This window comes from Periplaneta americana, chromosome 11 (genome assembly GCF_040183065.1).
Source record: "Periplaneta americana isolate PAMFEO1 chromosome 11, P.americana_PAMFEO1_priV1, whole genome shotgun sequence".
NCBI classification, from domain to species: Eukaryota; Metazoa; Arthropoda; class Insecta; order Blattodea; family Blattidae; genus Periplaneta; species Periplaneta americana.
The window spans coordinates 167862514-167869954 of record NC_091127.1 but is presented as its reverse complement, the minus strand read 5'-3'; the positions used below and the strand labels follow the sequence as shown (position 1 = coordinate 167869954).

Below are 7441 nucleotides of genomic sequence, written 5' to 3'. Positions count from 1 at the left end.
ATGACCTTGTACTGTGCTTCTATTTATTACGAGCGTATGACGATCGATCTTATCTCACTCGAGCGTGCGACATTCGACCGAGTTCAAACGAGCGATTTAACTCCAATGCAGCACTCTGGCTCCTGAAATATACCTCAGAGTACACTTTCAAGACAACAACTTGCACCAATTTCTGTACACTGCCATCTAGCGACTGCAAATGAAGTTACGTCATAATCCAGATGGAAATGCATGGAGTAATAACTTACAGCTGTACTTCCACCTAGCGCTTATTATCAAAAGTTAATTTTTGACAAACAAAATTCTAGAGACCGCTGTTTCCTTATAAATGTTGCGATTTTATAACATGGGTATGGCCAATCTGATATATATATATATATATATATATATATATATATATATATGTATATACCTCAAAGTTTAAAATTCATAGGACAAATCGGTTTAAAAAGTCTTTGGTACAAAAATAACATTGGAAATTGTGAAGCTATTTCTTTCACAGTACACAAATCGATTTCTGAATATGGTTAAGCACAAAATTATTTGCGTTTATTTGCATAAAATTTCATTTTAAATATTCTATTTTGTCCACTTCACTTAATTATGTTGTGTCCAGTCAATATGGAAGATCTCATAGTTTCAGAAGCTGACTTTCGTATATTGTATTGTATTTTTTTGTATTTGTTAACATTCCATGGTATTCACATATGCTTACAGCTAGAATATGGAACAAGTCAAAAAACTTAATACTATTATAAAGTCTTAATTTATAGTCACAGTCTAGATGAAATATATACCGACGACATTTACAATATAGTCTACTAGTACAACACAAAGTTTTAGTATCAATTTCATGAAGCGTTATTGAATGTCATGAATTCACCTACAGAATAGAAGGCGTGAGAAATTAGGTACTTCTTTAATTTGGCCCTAAATAATCTTATGTTTTGAGTTTCATTTTTTATATCGATAGGGAGGCTATTAAAAATTTTTACTGCTATATAACGCACTCCTTTTTGATAGCACGATAGACTTGCCGATGGAGTATGAAAGTCATTTTTTGACGTGTATTTATGCTATGAACTGTTGAATTAGTTACAAAGTTTTCACGATTACATACTAGGAAGATTATTAATGAAAAGATATACTGACAAGCCATGGACATTATTTGTAGGTTTTTGAAAATAGCCCTACACGATTCCCTAGATTTAGCACCTATTATTCTAATTACTCTATTTTGTAATATAAATATATTGTTACTCTCTGTGGAATTTCCCCAGAATATTATTCCAAAACTCATTACGGAGTGGAAGTATGCAAAGTATATTGTTTTTAAGGTATTGATATTTACTATCTTTTGCATAGATCTAATATCAAAACATGCTGAATTTAGTTTGGGGGTTATTTCCTTAATATGATTTTTCCAATTTAACTCATTATCGATTTTTAAGCCTATAATTTTTTTTGTTGTTGTTTCTAATAGGGATATATTATTAATTATTCCGCTAGAAATTTGCGACGTTGAATTTGGACAGGATTTAAATTGAATTATGTTAGTTTTGTTACAATTTAATACAAATTTACTGACTGAGGACCAGTCACATATTTTGAAGAGAATTTCCTCTGTTGAAGATTGGAATGTGTTGGAGTTATTGGCTGTAGTTACTATACTTGTGTCATCGCAAATAATATATCTGTGCATAGCTATAAAGAAGGATGATCGAGGTTGGTGTGTGTGATAAATGGGTAATTAAATCCTTCGACGCACTCCGAAAATAACTGTGAATACTATAGAATGATATACAAATTTCCTTCAAAGTATTATCTAAAATTCCTAGCTACAATATTGAAATCAATAATGGGTTACTCACCAAAGATGCCGAATAAATATTTCTGAAGTCTTGACATGACTTGTAGACATTCGAGCTTCTTCCTGAAAGTGAAAGAAATATATTGGTTACTCCTTAGTTAGAAAGCAGCCAACACTAAAACAAAGAGAATAATTTGTATTCAGTCATTCCGAGCAAACTGGAAATTTCAATGAACAAGTCTTTTTATGAAATATTTGTTTATTAGTGTAGTGGCCGGTTTTTCCGAGTATTGTTAGAAAATATAACGACTGTTAAACTCTAAACAGTTTGTTAATTAATAAAATTGTATGTTTTCAACACCAGTTTCGTTTAACAGATTGTTAACAGTTTGTTAATTTATAAATGTAGTATTTCGGGCAGCTAACTCGTTTAACAGTTAGTTAAATATGGCCGATGTCTCCACAGCTGTTCGAAAAGAAGTTGCGAAATTAATATTTTGTGTCTCTCTGTAGGGAATGTTTAGCATATGACTGGTAATATAAAAAAATACTTTGGACTGTTTAAATACATCAGTGTTATTTTATTTCTTTCGTATTTCGTATCCATAATAGCAATGAGGAAATATAACCTTACTTTGTAATTATTATTCAGCACGTCACCTAAAACTTTCATTTGTCAACTGTTTGTTTATGAAGCGTGGCCTACTATAACAGGTTGCCATTTTACGCAAGTTTCATGACTCACTCTATAACATAGAATTTAAAGATTAATTTTAGCCAATCAAAAATTGTCTTACATGTGTAGAATCATTACCAACTGCTGTTGAGTAGTTAAAATAGTGCTAATAGACGTTATAGTTAAGTGTTGGTTATCTTAAACAAAATTATGTTGAACAAATGGAAGATACAAATCAAGATTTCAGGTATAACTCCCTGTAAAGTTGATTTGAATAATTTCGAGGGAAAAATTGTTCCGGATCCGCGTATTGAACCCGGGACCTTTGGTTTAACGTACCAACGCTCTACCACTGAGCTACCCGGGAATTCTAACCGACACCGATCCAATTTTTCCCTCTATATCCACAGACCTCAAAGTGGGCTGACAACCGTCAAGCAACCAACTTCGAGTGCACACTAACTCCGTGTGACTTAAATTGTGGTTTTCTGTTAATGAACAGTGACGTGTATTATGCAAATCAAGATTTCAGGTATAACTCCCTGTAAAGTTGATTTGAATAATTTCGAGGGAAAAATTATTCAAATGGAAAATACATTAACAAAGCGTTAAAAGTACAGACTGTTAATTTAACATTCGTTAAGTAAAATTAAACATTACTTAGTCAAACTGGCCATAAGACCTATATAAGGCTCTAAATTTAAATATTCTAATGCTTTATTTTCAAAAGGAAAATATTTTACAAGTGTTATTGGCATTGAATCAAAATATTCTTGGCTGGGAAATAGACACTATTTTGTTTCCCTGAAGTTTGCAGCACTTACTGATAGAGAAATCAGCTGTTAATGTATGTTTTTCAAGCAGCTATTGTTGAAGAAATATGTTAAGAGTCTGCACTGTTAATTACAGAGCTCCAGGATCAAGGAACTTTTTACTCTGCGCTATATTATTTCTGCCATTTATTATCAGTACTTTGGGTTAATAACTATTAATCTTACAGTTCAAGTGAATATTTTGACTTAGAAATGTCACAGTTGTTTTGAAACTGGAAAAATGAAGGATATTAACTCATCTGTAACATCCGTGACAAAATGTGTGTAACATCCGTGACATGGGAGAAACAGCTATAAAATATTTACCGATTATGTTTTAGTGAACTAATTTGATGCCATGAGATTTGCATAGCTTTCACACGGACACTATGAGAATAAATCTTTTTTGCTTGAGGCAGAGACCTGAGTTTTACACTTTTTTTCTTTGATAAGGTGTGAAGTGAGTTCACAAATCATATAACATCCGTGATGCAACCTTTTCTTCATTTTCTTCAATAATAAGAAATTTTATTCAAAACCTTCTCTGTAAAATGATAATGATCTTCTAAATTGATTCTAATAATATAAGTTGACAAAAGTTTTCATTTTCAATATAAATAGATCGAAAAAAGTAAAAATGTTACATCCTGTGACAACTGGAATATTGATCTATTTCAATTCTATCTTTCAGTAAATCCAAATAATACATATTTCATTGCATCAAGTTTTCGAAACGCTGTGATTTTCCGTCAACGCAGTATAATGATATAAAGCCTGAAAATCTTATTACCGATGGTAATGAAATGATTTGCTCTCTCTTTTGTTTTAAATAATAATAATAATAATAATAATAATAATAATAATAATAATAATAATAATCCGTGCCGCTACAGCCCGTGAAGGGCGTAGACCGACCAGCCGGCTGCTGGCCTCACGCCCACATGCCGAAGTAGAGGTGGACGATCATCCAACCAGAATGGAGGTATCGTGTGGTTAGCACGATGATCCCCCCCTGCCGTTATAGCTGGTATTCGCAACCGGATTTCGCTACCTATCGTAGCTCCCCAAGTGCATCACGATGCTGGGTGGGCACCGGTCCCATACACTGGCCGAAATTTCATGAGAGAATTTCTTCCCCCATGAGGACTCGAACCAGCGCGCATTCCGTAACGCGAGTCCTAGGCGGAATGCCTTAGACCGCGACGCCACGGCGCGGGACCTTTTGTTTTAAATAATCACTTGAAAGTACCAATATACAGTAATTAAAAAAGTTAGATACGGTGACCATGTATGGTGGGTCCCTATCCCCACGGCATGGCGCGTCCTCAGGTTGCGGATCGAGGAGACGGCCTCCAGATATGGAGGGTAGCTGTGAATATATTGAATAAGCAGTCGCGGACAGCCGATGAGGGGTGGTCCTCCAGCTTGGGGGTTAGGCGAAGAGCTAACAACCCATCACCATAAAAAACAGCTTGTTACGAATCCTTCAAATAAGGGAATGGATTAATGTTACTCAGGATAGGGACTAATGGCGGGCTTATGTGAGGGCGGCAATGAACCTCCGGGTTCCTCAAAAGCCAGTAAGTAAGTAAGTAAGTAAGTAAGTAAGTAAGTAAGTAAGTAAGTAAGTAAGTAAGTAAGTAAGTAAGTAAATAAGTAAGTAAGAAAGATGCGGTGAATTTATTTTCTGCGATCATTTAATTGTTTCGTTCTAAGGAACATAACTGGTATTTTCAGTGGTGTCCTTCGTTTAACAAGATACCTAGGGTGATATTCATAGACATTTCGCTAGCCCGTGCTACGAGCGTGCTAAACTAGCCCCGGCTATCGACTGATTATTACTTGTACAGGATTCATATCGTATCATATTACTAACACTGGTTTATGAATACGAAAAACGTTAGTTCGCTGATCATCTACCGGAAGCCCGTGCTAAGAATGTCTATGAATACGGCCCCTAGAGTTAAAATTGAATAATCATCACTATTATCATAACAATCATCATTATCAATGGATTAAGCCTGTAAGGCGTCCATACAATATTGGTAATAGCAAGATTGTATTTTTACTGACATTTTTAATTCGATAAGTTATAAAAATATTCAACAGTTTTTTTTGTAAATTGTTCAGTGTATAAGTTATTTTAATTTTAAAATTTAGTCCAAGACTAGTCAAACATTTAAAATGTGGTTACGTACAGGTTTTCGCCATTATGGCATATTCAGGTCCTAAGTCGTGTGCTATTTTTATGAACACCTATTTTCATGACAATGACGATGGGTTACGGGGTGTAATTACAATAAATACGAAGGCCATTTCATAAGTAATGCACAGGTTGGCAGAACTGTGAAGTGGATGAAGCAACAACAATGAAAATTACGTCAGTTGCAGTTGAAATATTGAGGAAAAAGCTCTTGGGTTTCTTTCGTCCATAGCATACTCTGTGTTTAGGTAATGAGAGCTAGAAATGGAGCCTACACGTGTCTAGGGTACTGTGACGATTGAAAACTAAATACCGAATCTTTACGTGGAAAGCCCCACTCTCATACGATAATGCGACACCAGTACAAACGTTGCAAACGTTCACATTAATGAATTTTATTTTAAATTACTGAGAAACTGCTTATTGCTTACATGTTTCTGCTATGTTTAAGTTCTCAGAATTTCGCTTCTCTTTCTACTCACAGTTAACAGAGAGATAAGCGGCTAATTTGGACGAGTTTCGTTAAAAAGTGTGCGTAACACCTTGTTCTGTACATCTTCTGTCACCAAATCCTATAAACATCTTCATCTCAATTCTCTTATTTTCCGTAAAGAACATCTTGTTTTATGCCGATTTCATCAAAGGTTTATTGCTTTCATGAAGCAAACACTAATAAAATATATCAACAATAAAATTGTTACCATAGTAACTATAACCATAGTGCTTCTGTATAAAACAAATGAAGTACAGCATAAAAATAATATTACGCTTTCAGATGTTATTAAAAACCGTAGAGTTTAATTTTAAAATGTTGTCTGTGACGTCATACTCGCATAAAATAATCGCAAAAATATTGTTGTCATAAAAGTATTCCTTTTGTAAATACAAGGTTAGTCGTGTTTCAGCTTTTTGTCCCAACTCATCTCATTAAATTTTAATTGAATTATGCGTTAGTTTAAAACAATTCTGTAGAGCTATGTTTGCCAGATGGACAGCTATAAACCAAAGACCTTGACTTTCATCGTGATGTACGTGTTTATTCACATTGCAAATGGGTAAATACCTGGTAGCAGTGGTAGCTAATTACACTCAATAATGATAATTAATAATAAATTAATAATAATAGTAGTATAATAATATTAACAATGAGCAACCTAATTTAAAAGAAGCACGATCACTTAAAATAAATCTAATTTGTATCTGAACCGTAAGTTCGAACTAAAATCCACGAGTATGGTATGTTCATACATGCACAAGTACCTTTGAACATTACACTCATTTCGCTGTCAACTCACTCACTGCACTGGAACTACGACACATTTTACTGATACTATCCTGATTTCACTAACACTTCAAAAACATTTCACTTTTCAAATACTTTACTCTACCACTAGAAACTATAAAACTTCACTCACAGAACACACTTCAACGACACAACACACTTCTTCACTGATAAAACACTTCAAATAACAAAACATCAATTACACCCATTAAATAGTGTGCATAATATACTACCGTCTATTAGTAAAGTCCTTAAGAGCGTTTTTGTTAAGAGGGCAATGTACTGAAATTTCGAAGGTCCATACTTTTAAGGCTTCACAATAGTTTTTTTTAGTAGGTTATTTTACGTCGCTGTATCAACATCTCAGGTTATTTAGCGTCTGAATGATATGAAGGTGATAATGCCGGTGAAATGAGTCAGGGGTCCAGCACCGAAAGTTACCCAGCATTTGTTTATATTGGGTTGAGAGAAAGCCCCGGAAAAAACCTCAACCAGGTAACTTGCCCCGACCGGGAATCGAACCCGGGCCACCTGGTTTCGCAGCCAGACGCGTTAGCCGTTACTCCACAGGTGTGGACTTCACAATAGTGAAATCAATAACTATTATACTTATGAAGATAGATTCACCAAATTGTACAGACCCATCTGGTTAGTAATG

At 34.5% G+C, this 7441-nt stretch overlaps 1 long non-coding RNA gene across 1 annotated transcript in view; it reads right to left on the bottom strand.

Annotated features, from left to right (window-relative positions):
- Window positions 1–1877: 1877 nt before the first annotated feature.
- Window positions 1878–7441, bottom strand: part of LOC138708655 (uncharacterized) — a 129053-nt gene continuing 123489 nt past the window's right edge. The window contains exon 3 of the long non-coding RNA XR_011334749.1: window positions 1878–1933. This is a non-coding gene — a long non-coding RNA (uncharacterized lncRNA). The remainder of the gene's footprint in view (window positions 1934–7441) is intronic.